The sequence below is a fragment of the Sorex fumeus genome, unplaced genomic scaffold (assembly GCF_029834395.1).
Source record: "Sorex fumeus unplaced genomic scaffold, SorFum_2.1 ptg000213l, whole genome shotgun sequence".
NCBI classification, from domain to species: domain Eukaryota; kingdom Metazoa; phylum Chordata; class Mammalia; order Eulipotyphla; family Soricidae; genus Sorex; species Sorex fumeus.
Window position 1 is genome coordinate 162,478 of NW_026606270.1, and position 14,404 is coordinate 176,881.

The 14,404-nt window shown below is 57.3% G+C and overlaps 1 protein-coding gene across 1 annotated transcript in view; it reads right to left on the minus strand.

The window, feature by feature from the left end:
• Positions 1 to 14,404, minus strand: part of SLC9A8 (solute carrier family 9 member A8) — a 261,909-nt gene that overhangs the window by 38,682 nt on the left and 208,823 nt on the right. The window lies entirely within an intron of this gene.

Genomic DNA, 14,404 nt, shown 5'->3' on the forward strand with positions numbered 1-14,404 from the left:
TCGCCCAGCACCAAAAGAAATTAAGTTGCTGGAGAGATTGCACAGTGGGCAGGCGCTCACCTCCCATGCAGGTGACCCAGGTTCGATCCTCAGCACACGTGTGGTCCCCTGAGCACCTCCAGGAGTGATCCCTGAGCACAGAGCCAGGAGTAAAAACTGGGCACCGCCAGCACCCAAAAATAAGAAAGGAAGGGAGGGAGGGAGGGAGGAAGGAAGGGAGGGAGGAGGAACCCCCAAACACTGCCAGAAGTAACCCTGAGCACCCAGCCAGGAGTAACCTGAGCATTGTCAAGAATAACTCCCGAGCACTTATACAGGAGTAACTCTGAGCACCCAGCCAGGAGTAACCCGCCGAGCACTGCCAGGAGCAACCCTGAGCACCCTGCCAGGAGTAGTTCTGGACGTGGCTCAGAAACTGCAGGAGAAAGCACCCAGCCTGGCCAAGGGTGGAGGGTGTGACTTCGTCCTCTGCTCTGGAGGTCGTGATGCAGCCCAGAGGCGCCCCCAGTCTCCTGACTGTCCCGTCTCCTCAGTGAGACCCGGGGACCTTCCGGGGACCCCGGAAGCGCAGCCGCGCTCCCCTTCCAGGTGGGTTTTCCCCTTTTCTTTCCTTTTTGTTTGTTTGGGGGCCACACCCAGCGGTGCTCAGGCTGACTCCTGCTCCCACTCAGGGATGGCTCCTGGTGGGCTGGGGGGGACTTTACAGGGTGTTAGGGGCCTAACCGGGGGTCGCCGCCCTCCCTGCTGTGCCCCCACTCCAACCACCCATGCCCCCCAGCACACACACACACACACACAAACACACACTCGTTGAAGGTTCCTCCGCCTGGACGATGCAGTGCCAGCTGCAGGGCCGGAGGGGATGTCGCATCCTGCACTGTGCTCAGCGTGGCTGCCTGGCCTCACGCTGTGTTCGCTCACTGCCACGCCGGTGGCTGGACCATGAAGAGGAGCACGGGGACTGGACGACTCTCTCAACCCACAGCACGTGGAGCACGGTGTGGTGCCGGAAAAGCCGTGGTCTCTGGCCCCTTTGCCACACCCCTTCACCCCCACTCCACCCGCCCGCACCCAAAAATAAGAAAGAAAGGGAGGGCTCCCTTGGGAGCCACGTCCAGAACTACTCCTGGCGGGGTGCTCAGGGTTGCTCCTGGCAGTGCTCGGCAGGTTACTCCTGGCTGGGTGCTCAGAGTTACTCCTGTATAAGTGCTCAGGAGTTATTCTTGACAATGCTCAGGTTACTCCTGGCTGGGTGCTCAGGGTTACTTCTGGCAGTGTTTGGGGGTTCCTCCTCCTTCCCTTCCTTCCTCCTTCCCTCCCTCCCTCCCTTCCTTTCTTATTTTTGGGTGCTGGCAGTGCCCAGTTTTTACTCCTGGCTCTGTGCTCAGGGATCACTCCTGGAGGTGCTCAGGGGACCACACATGTGCTGAGGATCGAACCTGGGTCACCTGCATGGGAGGTGAGCGCCTGCCCACTGTGCCATCTCTCCAGCAACTTAATTTCTTTTGGTGCTGGGCGACCAGGCGGTTCCAGGGTCTGAGGCGCCCCCTGCACCCCTTCTAATCCCGGGCACCCACACGGCCCCCAGAGCCCCGCCAGGGTCACCAACGAGCACAGAGCCGAGAATAGCCCCTGAGCACTGCTCTGCGTAGCCCAGACCCTCCACCCCCGCCCCCCCAAAATAAATACAGATTTGAAGAATGAACTGCAATGGCCAGGAACCCCAGGCAGCTGCAAGATGGGCCTCGAACCCTCACTCTATAGAAGAAAATGGGCACAAGAGCAAGTCCCAGATCTACCCACGGGCCCCCAGGTGGTAAAGAACAGAGCTGGGGGTTGGAGCTATAGCACAGAGGGGCTGTAGCACAGAGGGGAGGGCGTTTGCCTTGCATGCAGACGACCCTGGTTCGATTCCCAGCATCCCATAGGGTCCCCTGAGCACCGCCAGGAGTAACTCCTGAGTGCATGGGCCCTGAGCATCGCTGTCTGTGACCCGAAAAGCACTGTAGCACTGTCCTCCCGTTGTTCATTGATTTGCTCGAGCAGGCACCAGTAACGTCTCACGACAAATTGTGAGAGTTGTTGTTACTGTTTTTGGCATATCGAGTACGCCACGAGGAGCTTGCCAGGCTCTGCCATGCGGGCAGGATACGCTCGGTCGCTTGCCGGGCTCTCTGAGAGGGATGGAGGAATTGAACCCAGGTCGGCCGCGTGCAAGGCAAACGCCCTACCCGCTGTGCTATGGCTCCAGCCCACCCCAAAAAGCAAAAAAAATTAGCAAAAAAAAGAACGAAGCTGGGACCCAAGCCCTGGTCTGAGGTTTGAGTTCCCAGCCCACCTCCCAGTGCCCCCCTTGCAGGAACCCTAAAACCCCGAGGATGGAGCCGGGCTGCAGTACTGATCCCTGCCGGCAGGGGTCGCCCGCAGCTTCCCGGAGGAGGCGGGCGTAGGCGGGCGTTGGTCCAGCGTGGCGCTGGCCGGCCAGAGGGCGCCCCACTCCTGTCCATTCCAGGTGAACCGAGTTCCCCGAGCCGGGGGTGACTCATCCCGAGACCCGCCCTGGGCGCCCATAAGAGACCGCCTCCTGCTGATAAAACCCAGAACGTGTCCTGGGTGTCAAGCCCCTGGGTCATTCGGTAACTGCTGGACACAAGATTCTGGGCACACACACACACACACACACACACACACACCGCCCACCTTCCCAGGCCCAGCTCACAGCAGTGGGCACCCTGACCACTCTGCTCCCAACAGGACGTGGGGGGTCCAGCTCAGATGTTTTCACAGGGGCATGAGGTCCCCTTTGGTGCTAAGGAGTTTGCAGAGCTGCTGGGGTGAGTGGGAGTTCCCAGGGACGGGCCGAATTGTCACAGGCACTGGGGGCTTGAGAATATTCTGTGCCCTCAGGGTCAGGTGGTTAACCGGGCCCTCCCTGGGCTCTGTCCCTAAGACCCCAGAACTGACCACATCCCTGCAGCGGTGACCAGTGGTGTCTCCAAACGCTGCCAGCTGTCCCCTGGAGAAATAAAATCGCCCCCAGTTGAGGACCGGAGCCAACAGCAGGATACAACGCACCGGACCTGGACTCAGAGCTACAGACGCCAACAGTCTGCCCTGGGCGCAGGGGCATGTTTCTCTGGAGAAGGGGTGTGGTGACCTCAGGAGTCAGGACTTCGATTCAGGATTGCTCAAGGGGCAAAAAAAGTGGGATGGGGGGCTGGAGAGACAGCACAGCGCGTAGGACGTTTGCCTTGCACACGGTCGACCCGGGTTCAACTCCCAGCATCCCATATGGTCCCTTGAGCACCACCAGGAGTAACTCCTGGGTGCAGAACCAGGAGTAACCCCTGTGCATCGCCAGGTGTGACCCGAAAAGCAAAAAAACAAACAAACAAAAATGTGGGATGGAGAAGAGTACAGTGAGTAGGGCACTCGCCTTGCAAGCTGCCAGCCCAGGTTCAGTCCCCAGCTCCACAGATGGTCCCTGAGCACAGAGCCAGGAGTAAGCCCTAAGTACCACCAGGGTGTTCCAGAAACAGAAAGAGGGAAACACAGAATCAGGATTGCAGGGGTCAGGGAGGTGGCTCAGAGTATGGGGCTGCACATTCTGCGTGAGTGAGGCCCAGGTCAATCCCAGGCACCATGTGGTCCCCCAAGCATCATCCTGAGGTTCCCCAGAATCAGATACCAAAGGAGAACTGAAGGACCACAGGGGCAGAGAGACTGCCCAGCAGACGTAGGCTCCATCCCTGGCACTGTGTGTTTGTGTGTGTGTGTGTGTGTGTGTGTGTGTGTGTATTTAGTTAAGCCTTCCGTTTTTATTTTTTCTTGCTTTTTTCGGTCACACCTGGAGATGCTCAGGGGGTTACTCCTGGCCCTGCACTCAGGAATTACTCCTGGTGGTGCTGGGGGCGACCATATGGGATGCCGGGGATCGAACCTGGGTCTGCTGCGTGCGCCCTCCCTGCTAGTACTATCACGCCAGCCTCACTGCAAATGTTTCGGAAAGGAGGAGGGAGATTGCTGGTGAGTGTCGAGACCTTTGGCAGGATTGGAACGTGGGCAGAGAAATGAAATCACTACAGTGTAATGTGAGATTTACTGACTCTGGAAAGTAGACAACGGTCACGGGAGAGACTGGGCTGGCCCCTGATCCTTACAGATCCTTGGAACAGACTCGACAGTTCCAGAACAGCCCAGAAGGGCTGAGAAAAATGTGGGCAACAGTTATGGTGTGTGTGGAGGATGCTGTGTCAGAGAGTGAGTCTGGCATCTTGACTGCAAACCGGAAATCCTTCTAGAAATGATCGTTTTATTGATGTTTAAGACTTCATTTAAACAGCATGATTTACAAAGTAGTTTATAATATAGTCGTTTCCGGCATTCAGTGTTCCAACCCCAACCCCCCCACCAGTGGGGCCTTCCAGTGTCCCCCATTTTCCCAGCCACCCCTCAAGCTGCCCCCTTCACAGGCAACAAAATAATTTATTTTATCTTGCTTGTCAGGCTGGAGCGATAGCACAGCGGGTAGGGCGTTTGCCTTGCATGCGGTTGGCCTGGGTTCGATTCCTCCTCCCCTCTCGGAGAGCCCAGCAAGCTGCTGAGAGTATCTTGCCCGCACAGCAAAGCCTGGCAAGCTACCCGTGACATATTCAATATGGCAAAAACAGTAACAACTAGTCTCACAATTTGTTGTCAGACGTTACGTTTGATGCCGCCTCTAGCAAATCGATGAACAACGAACGGGAGGACAGTGCCACAGTGCTATATTGCTTGTCACAATATTAAAATAAACATAGACAATAAAAAATAAATATAACAATATAAAATAAATATAGACTCTTCTGCCCCCGCGCCAGGCTGTCCTCACCGGGGCCCCATGGAGGGGGGCGGGTTGAGTCTCCCTCCCCACCCCAAGCAGAACCCTGGCAGCCGAAAACCTCCAGAACCCAGCCACAGCCATGCTCAAGGCCACTGTCCACATGCTCGGACGAGCCTCACGCATGAAGGAACCGGCAGAGGAACCCAGGTGTGCGGGACCCGGGGCTGAGACCTCCAAGCCCGCTCGGATCGGGACTGGGCCTCCTCCACCCAGCTGCCCTGTTTTCCAGTAGCTTGACAGTCACACCCACAAACGGCCCCTGGCGCCATGTAATCTCATCAACTACCACGATCCAGAGGCTATAAAACAAAGCTCCCGGAAGAGAGCAAGGCAGTATTCCCTAGAGCATGGCAGAGCCTGGCAAGCTCCCCGTGGCGTATTCAATATGCCAAAAACAGTAACAATGACGGGCCTCATTTCCCCTGACCTTGAAAGAGCCTCAAATACGACAATGTTGGGAAGGACGAGTAAGGAGAGGCTGCTAAAAATTTTCGGGCTGGGACAAATGGACACATTACTGGCACCCGCTCGAGCAAATCGATGAACAACGGGACAACAAGTGACAAGTGATATTGCTTCTTACAGCAAAATGGCTAATGGGGGGTTATTGAAAAAAAAAATCTCAGGGGAAGAAAATTTGTAAAAATCGTTATAGCTCACCATGGAGTCACTGGAATCCTTGTCTGAGGGTTGACTGGGCTGTTGTTGCAAGCCGAGCTCAGCGGAAGGGCAAGGCTGGCCGGGCCCTCCAGGGCAGTCCAGGGGAGGCCGCCACCGGGCTGGGGCGGGGGTTCTGTGGCGCGACTGCCCCGGCGTCCAGCTGGGGGCGGTTCCTACCGGTCATTGTGGGCCATCATGCGTTTCCGCTCTCATTCTCCAGCCCCCGTGAATGGGCACTGTGGGGGGAGGGGGGCGGTGGCCAGAGGGAACGGTACTCTGGGAACTGCGCAAGGAATCTGCACCACGTAGACACGTAGAACAACTCAGCATGCTGGAACGGAAGAGTCGAGTCTGCCTCCAGTCCAGAGATGGGGGGGGAAGAGGCAATGACAGCCACTCCCAGGGAGGCCACAGGCTTCAGGTAACACACATTGCCTTGTGTGAGGCCCTGGGTACTGTCACCCACACACAAACACACACAGAGAATAATCATATGCATTTTCTTCTCTCCTTATTAACAGAACCCCAGCTTTTCTGCTTGGTTTCCTAAGGACTTAATCACTTAATCACTTAACTTCCCGTTAGTCGTCGATTTGCTCGAGCGGGCGCCAGTAACGTCTCCATTTGTCCCTGTCGCGTGCTAGTGTAGCCCAATGGCATCTCTTCGCTCCGGGAACATGGAGGGCCTCAAACCGATCGTTCATGACCTTGACAAAGAAGTCTGACCATCTGGTAGGTGGGCGGCCACGCGGTCTCTTGACATCCCGTGGAATCCAATCAGTAACAGCTCTAGTCCAACGGTCGTCTTTAAATCTCATTACGTGACCAGCCCATCTGATTTTCGACACCTTGGCAAATGAGACAGCGTCCCTGATCCTTGATCGTCGACGGATGTCAGAACTCCGGATTCGTTCTCTCATTTGAGTGAAACGTGATATTCCAAGCATAGCTCTTTCTATTCTTCTTTGGGAGACCTGAATGGCGTTCTCATCTTGTTTGCGTAGGGCCCAGGTCTCTGAGGCATATGTTAATGCAGGAAGAACAGTGGAATCAAAGAGATGTGCCCGGAGCCGGAGGTTCTTCGTCCTCTTAGCTATTTCTTCGACGTTCTTGAAGGCGTTCCAAGCCGCTCTCTTCCTCCTGCGCAGCTCGGGTGCCAGGTCATTTGTCATGTTGACCTCTCGACCTAGGTACACATAGCTGTTGCATTCGGAGATGGTCGTTCCGTTGAGAGCGAATGGGGCGTCAGGAACAAGGCTGTTTCTCATAAACATTGTTTCCTAAGGACAAAAAAAAAAAAACCAAAAAACATGGCCAGTTCCTGTGTAGCCAAGGGTGCCGGACAATTCTGTTCTATGTTCTAACCAATGGGATAGAAGCAGGGGAATGTGGCCCTCTTTGTTGGCTGGACTCTGATGAAAGGGCTGGAGCAGGAGCAACCGTCCCAGGACCCTGAGGTGGAAGTCACCTGGTGAGGAAGGTGAAGCAATCAGACAGAAGGGACTAGGAGACCGTGGAGACTCCACACCATCGCGGGCAGAGCATTGTTTAAGCCACTGGACGTCTAACCACACTCCACATCCCCTCCCATGTGAGAAAAATCGATGCCAGGGGATGCCCACAACACAGGAGCCAACGTGAACCACCGCAGATGTGGGTTAATCAGAGCAGGCCCCACCCAGTCTGGCTCTCTGCCCTTTCTGCCTGGATTCCAGGGAGGCCTGTTTCCTGGAACCCTGCCACATCTCTCTCCTCTCCTGGCCTTTGCTCCCTTCCTACCTTACTTTTCTCCCTGAGGAAACCTTATACCTTTGAGCAAATGAAATTCTCTGAGCGTCAATTTTCCCTTCTGCAAAATGGAGCCAGAGAGCAAAGAGATGTCTCTCCTTTTCGGCACATGATCATAGCTGGCGACAAACACCAACCCCTCACACCTCCCCACCCCCACACACACCCTGCCCCCGACATCCCTCCCAGATTGCAAACCCTATAGTCTGCAAATAAAGAATATCGCAAGACACACGAGAATTTTATTGGTTTACTATGATAAAGTTCAGAAGATCACACTTAGGTAAGGTTTGCTTGGGAAACTCGATGCTAACAACAGCTGAAATTTACGGAGCCTTTCCAATATGCCTCACACTCTTCTAAACACCGCATATGTGTATTAGTTTGTGTATCTTAACAACTTTCCCGTCTTCTACATGAGGATTCTGATATCCCCGAAAGAGTTTTAAATGATTTACCATGGTCACACAGCACGGTAGGGCCGAGACTTGAATCTAAGTCTGTAGGACCAAAAAAAGGTTGGTCACCTTCAGGTAAGGCTTGATCTAGCCGCTCAACAAGCTCAGCTGCTGTCTCTGGTTATCTCCTCTGTCTGTTCCCATGTAGAGCCCCGTGATGGCCCTGTCGTGGCTTCCATGAGATTCACGTGACACTTGCTTCTTCACTCCCATCTACCCCAGTCCCTCGCTGTTGGTTCAGAGGCCTGAAAATCAATCTGGATCGGCCATCCTTGGTCCCTTGCCCATCCCTGAACCCATCCTGCTGCCTCTGCTCTTCTGAAGAGGCGGGTCCGTTAGTGCAAAGGCCCTGGGGTGGAGCATTCTCCCCTCCAGATGCAGGGGGCCGGGGTGCAGAGATGCTGCACTGGGCTGAGCGCATGCTTTGATATAGAAGGCCTGGGTTGTGCGCCCTAAGAAGAAAACCAGGGGAAACCCCTAGGACTAAACCACCCCCATAAAGAGCAAGATAAAATGTGTCTTATTTCCACTAAGGTGGGGACTGGGTGTGAGGAACCGAAAACAGGTTATCATACTCCACCACACAACACTGCAGAGATGGAGGGAGGGAGGCCTGGCGTGGGCACGGCTGGGTCACAGCCTCTGGGTGCCACCTGTCATCAGGGCAGGGTGCTGGCACAGAGCCCAGCAGAGCCCCGCCGGAGTGGGGGTGTTTCTATTGGGGGACTCTCGACATCCTGACCTTTTAACGACCCCTGCTTCCCTCTGAGACCCGTGAGGCCCCGGCCCTTCTGCCTGGCCAGCCCCAGCCTGGCCCCTTCTATGCGGCTGCTCCGTGCCCCAGGGCCTTGGCACGGCTCAGAAGCCACTGCCCTCCACCCCCAGACACTCCCAGAACAACCCAAGTTGGCCCCTCCCAGCTCCGGGGCTGCTCCTGCCTGGGTCCCACCCGAACCCCATCACCTTCTTTCCAGCAGGTCACGTGGCTTTTTTCCAAATGACTGTTCCTGGCCCCACCCATGGCGGAGCTTCAGTTCAGGAGGGAACGGCCCGCAGTGCTCAGAGAGGCCCGCCCCGAAGCGCATCTCAATAAACACCGAGTGGGTGAATGAGGAGAGGAAATGGCAGGGGTGCCCACTTTTGAGTGGACACTGCTACAGTCTGCGGCTCACATCAGGAGGCGTCCAGAGTGGGTCAAAGGAGCACAGCAGGGAGGGCGCTTGCCAGGTTCGATCCCCGGCATCCCATAGGATTCCCTCAGCACCGCCAGTGTATAGCGGTGCTCAGTGTACGCTCACCATGCCTGAGTGTACAGCCAGGGGTAACCCCTGAGCACAGCCAGGTGTGGCCCCCAAACAAGCCGAGAGCCATGTAAGGAGTGCCGAGAGCCAGTGTCTGAGGAAGGCTCTTTCCTGGCACGGAGACAAGCCCGGTGTGAAGGTGGCCCTGGGGACGCTCACGGGGCTGAGCACAGGGTCTGTACAGGAGAGCCTCGGGTCAGTCCCCAGGAACACGTGCTCCTATGAGCACTGCTGGAAGTGAAAGGAGAAGGAAGAGGGGAGGAAGAGGAGGAAGAAAAAGAGGAGAAAGAGGAGGAAGGGGAGGGACAGGGGAAGGGAGAGAGGGAGAGGTGGGAGGAGGAAGGGGAGGAGGGGGAGGGGAGGAGGAAGGAAGGAAAGATGGAAAACAACAACTCTGGGTTTCTGAAGAACAGAAAACCTTTAACAAAAGTTAAATCTGGGGCTGGAGCGATAACACAGCGGGGAGGGCGTTTGTCTTGCACGCGGCCGACCCAAGTTCGATCCCCAGCATCCCATAGGGTCCCCCGAGCACCGCCAGGAGTAATTCCTGAGTGCAGAGGGGTTCCAGGAGGAACCCCTGAGCGTCGCCGGGTGTGACCCCAAAAAAGCCAAAAAAAGGTTAAATCTGCACTGGAAAAACAGCAGAAAGGTGAAGGTGCTTGGTTTGCCCGCAGCAGACCCTAGTTTGATCCCCAGCACTGCTTATCGTGCTCCGAGCCCCAACAGGGGTGACCCCTAAACTCAGAGCCAGTGTAGGTCAAAGCCCAAAAGCAAAAGAAAAGGCGCATCTGCCCCGGCGTTCACTGGGCGTGAAACCAAAACAAAAGCCACGGTCAGAGACGTGGCACACGGAGACTAGGGGACACTTTCCCACGCCCAGAGGGCGGAGAGCTGCCAGTCCCAGCAGCACGGGAGACGCTGGAGGGAGTCATGTGACGAAAAAGAAAAAAGACAAATGTTGGGTTGCTTTCCCCACCACAACGGAGGGGGTTGTACAATTAACGACCAGACAAAGCGAGACCTGAGGGGCTGGAGTGATAGCACAGCGGGGAGGGCGTTTGCCTTGCACGCGGCTGACCCGGGTTCGATTCCCAGCATCCCAAAGGGTCTCCTGAGCACCGCCAGGAGTCATTCCTGAGTGCAGAGCCAGGAGTGGCCCCTGAGCATCACTGGGTGTGACCCAAAAAGCAAAACAAACAAACAAACAAAATAAAAATAAAGCCAGACCGGAGGTGCTGATGACAGAGTTAGGGTACTCTGAGGGGAGGCAGAGCTGGGCGGGTGCCGGGCAGGAAAGGGATCTGTAGACTGACTACAAGGGAGTCAGGCAGCTCAGAACACCTGCCGCCAGGTGAGACCCTGGATTTGCTCTCTGACACTGCAAATAGAGTGGGGGAGGTCGGGGGGAGCTACTGGACCACCCCTCCTGAGTCTCTAGCTGTGAAGGGGGCGGGGCGGGGGGGGGGGTCATGGGGCCGCCCTGCCAGCTAGTGTGTTTACCCGAACCCAAAATAATGAGAATTTCAACTAAACCAAATGTCCAAGAGGGCGAGGAAATATCGCGGGCATGAAGGCGCTTGCCTGGCCCGTGGCCGATCCCAGTTCAAACCTGAGCACTGGTGTGGCACTGGGTTTGTGGGTTTGGGGGCCAGGCGCGGCCCCCAGAAGTGGCGTGGAGAGATGGAAAGGAGGTTCCAGCCCTGCGAACGAGGGCTCATGCCGCAGCCTTGCATCACCCTCCCCCCCCCCAAACACCACCAGTTTGTGGCTTGAGTGCCGAGTCCAGAGTGGCCCCAAAAAGTCTACCCCCTAAACACCCGCCAATGACTTGGACGTCACCCTAGGGGACACGGCACATTGGGTTGGGGACCTCCGGCAGCTGCTGGGTCTGTCTCGCGGCAGGGTCCCAGCTGCCCTGCCACAGCCCAGGCCTGGCCCAACCCTGGTGCCTCTTCCCTCCAGCCAGACTCCAGCCTTGCCCGGGGCTTCTTTCTTCAGTGATTGAAAACCAAAACACATGTCCTCGCCTTGTGGTATCGCTCTGGCCCCAGGGAGTTGTTTTTGTTTTTTTCTTTTTGAATCACACCCAGTGATGCTCAGGGGTTCCTCCTGGCTCTGCACTCAGGAATCACTCCTGGCGGTGCTCAGGGGACCCTTGGGATGCTGGGGATCGAACCCGGGTTGGCCGCGTGCAAGGCACACGCCCTCCCCGCTATGCTATCGCTCCAGCGCCAGCCCACAGAGTTTCTGAGTCAGCCTGTGTCTCTCTCTCCCTCAGACCCACCACCCCCCCCCCCCCACCACCCCCCCCCCCCCACCCCCCCCCGTCCACCAGCAAAGCCCAGCCCAGAACGCTGAGAGGGCTCTTTGCTGGCAGGCGGCCGGGAACCCACCTCAGGTCCAGGTGATCCCTGGGCACTGCAGGGGACAATTACCCAGCATAGATGTGGTCACCTCCCCCCTCCCCCCTCCCCCCTCCCCAGTCCATTCCCACCCGCAGGCAGAGGGAGCCTATCCCGAGAACTAACGCCACTGTCTGATTCTGAGAGAGAGAGACGCAAAGGCAGAGCCATGACAGGCTCTTAAAGAAGCCAGAAGAAGCTAGGCCTTCGGTTCCAGAATTCCTGGGATTGGGCACAGATACCTGGAATTGAGGTCATGATTCCCCGGCGAGATAGCCATGGTGAGGTCAACTAAGGGTGACCAATCAGATGCAGGTAGGGAAACCCCCCCTATATAACCCTTATGTGACTCTTACACAACCCTTGTGGAACTCCAACATATAACCAACCAGCTAAGTACAAGTCGCGGAAAGCCCCTCAGACTGTGGCCAAAAGGGTGGTCCTCAGGAACTCCCTGTTATATATCATGTCATGGTATAAAAGCCCCTCACTTTTGAGGCTCCGGGCCCCTCGACCCGAGAAGGCTGCCACCGTGTCGGTGGGCCGGAGGAGGGCCCTAGCTCGAGCTGGCCAGTAAAGACCCTTTGCTTATTGCATGGCACTGTGTCTCCATGCGATTCCTCTGGGGAGATCTCGGCCCGGTTTAATGGCTTCACATTTCTTTGTCTTTGGTTTGGGTCTATGTTTGGGGGTGACACTCAACAGGGCTCTAGAGTTACTCCCAGGAGGCACTGTGGGGGGAGGGGGGCTGCTCCCGTAAGCACCGTGTGTGCACGTGAATGAGAATATGGTTTATAACCTCCAAAGGGGACAACCCAAGGAGCTGGCCACAGGCCACCAGTCCGATGAATCATGCTCCTGCCTCGAGGTGGAGCACAATAAAGCTATAAGGTATTAGCAAAGAGATAAGAAGAGACTCGAAGGACAAACAGTCAGAGGACACGTAGGGACAATTTTCTTCGACAGTAAAAACTCGGGCCTGAAGGAAGCCCAGGAGTCCAGGTGCTTACCTCGGAACACCGCTGAGCCCAGCTGGGTGTCCTGCACCGCAGAGGGGCCCTGAACAGGGCCAGGCGTGATGCCCGAGCACTCTGCCCCTGAGTTACACACCCCGCCCAAGAGCCGGAACACCACCGCCTCTGAGCTGGGACCCCTTTGCGGGGTCAGAGAGGGAAGCAGAAACGACTCCTAAATAAGCATCAAGTAGAAGCCAGACCCCAGCCCACCTTCCCCACTCCCCACCCTGCCTCTCTCCTGGACCCTGGGTGACCTCTGAGTTGTCCTGGACTCGACCTTCGTGTCCCCTCCCCCAGCCCGTCAGACTAGCTATGTGCCCAGCGTGGCACTTTGCCACCAACTCCCTCTCCTCGGTTAAGATGGTGCAAATGAACCACAACACCCAAAGGGAGAGAGAGAGCAAAAGGGAATGCCCTGCCACAGAGGCGGGGCGGGGTGACGGGGACGGGGTGGGGGTCGGGGGAGGGATGCTGGGACCCTTGGTGGTGGAGAATGGGCCCTGGTGGAGGGATGGGTACTCGACCATCGTATGACTGAAACGCAAGCACGAAGGTCTTTGTGAGTCTGTCACTGTACCCCACGGTGATTCACTAATCTATGAACCAAGCTTCATGAAACTATCTGTAGCACTGTCCTCCCGTTGTTCATCGATTTGCTCAAGCAGGTCCAGTAACATTGTGAGATTTGCTACTGTGTTTGGCATATCTAATACGTCCCGGGGAGCTCGCCAGGCTTTGCCAGGAGGGCGAGATACTCCCGGCAAGCTACCGAGATTGGCTAATAAATTTTAAAAAAGATGGTGCAAAGGCCACTTCTCCATCCGACCATCCGGGGGCGCTCTCCCAGTTTCCTACCTCTCTTCAGCAGTGTGTGAGCCAAACTGGCACTTCAAGTGTTTGGGGGGGAAGGGGGGACGGCCGACCTCTGGGGTCTGTTTGTCCCCCTCGGCTGGCCAGCAGGACTCCCCTGGATAAGGCCCCCCAGACCGCCTGGAGGTCCCAGACACCCGCTGACGTCGGGGGCAGCCGTCTCCCAGAGCCCTGAGTGAGATCCAGCCCCACCTGGGCCCCTGCCGGCCTTGAAAATCTCAGCGTGCAGTTTCCAAGCGCTACGGGAACACTCAGTTCCTACAGAATTCACCAGCGTTGGCGCTCCGAGGGGGGAGGGGGGCCAAGTTCGGGGCTGGCTGGGGCCAGGGGTCTGCTGGGGAAAGGGAGCCCGGCTGGCTTCTCCTGGCAGTTGGGTGGTCCAGGGCAGGCCCGAACCTCAGAGGGGTGTAGCGGGGCCTCCGTCCGCCCCCCCCCACCTACTCCCCTCCCTCTCGCTTGGGTGTGCCCGGCCCCCGGGGCAACCCCGTCCTGGTTACACTGTAAGAATGAGCAATTGTGTACTTTGTAGTCAGCGAGGCCTGCGGTGAGCGCTGCCCTGGTCACTTCCCCAGTTGGGAGGAGAAGCGGACTCGTTCCTTCCACTGTCCCTTCTTGTGCCCTTGTGGTGACAGCGTGGTGCTCGGGTTCCGCTGTGCTGGGGGTTGGGTCCCCACACCCCGGGGCTTGTTATTCTTTTTTTTTGGGGGGGGGAGGGGGCTGGGTGGGGAACCCGGGCTGCACTGTTCACCGCCCGGGTCACGGCTGCTGTCATAGTGACGAGGCGGCGACGCTGCGCGGCGGATGCCCAGGGCGCGCCGGGGACAGCTCGGTGCGGGCCTGGACGCTCCCTGGCCGGGCGCGGGGCCGCCGGGAACCGCTCCGTGACCCTTCGGGGCCTGGCCGGGGGCGTTTCCCTCCGTTTCTCCAGCCGGGGAGACGAGGGATGGGGGGTGGGCTCCGCGTTCCTCCACCCCCAACCCCTGCCCGGGCGCAGAGCACGAGCCGGCACCGGGCTGGGGCGGACGCG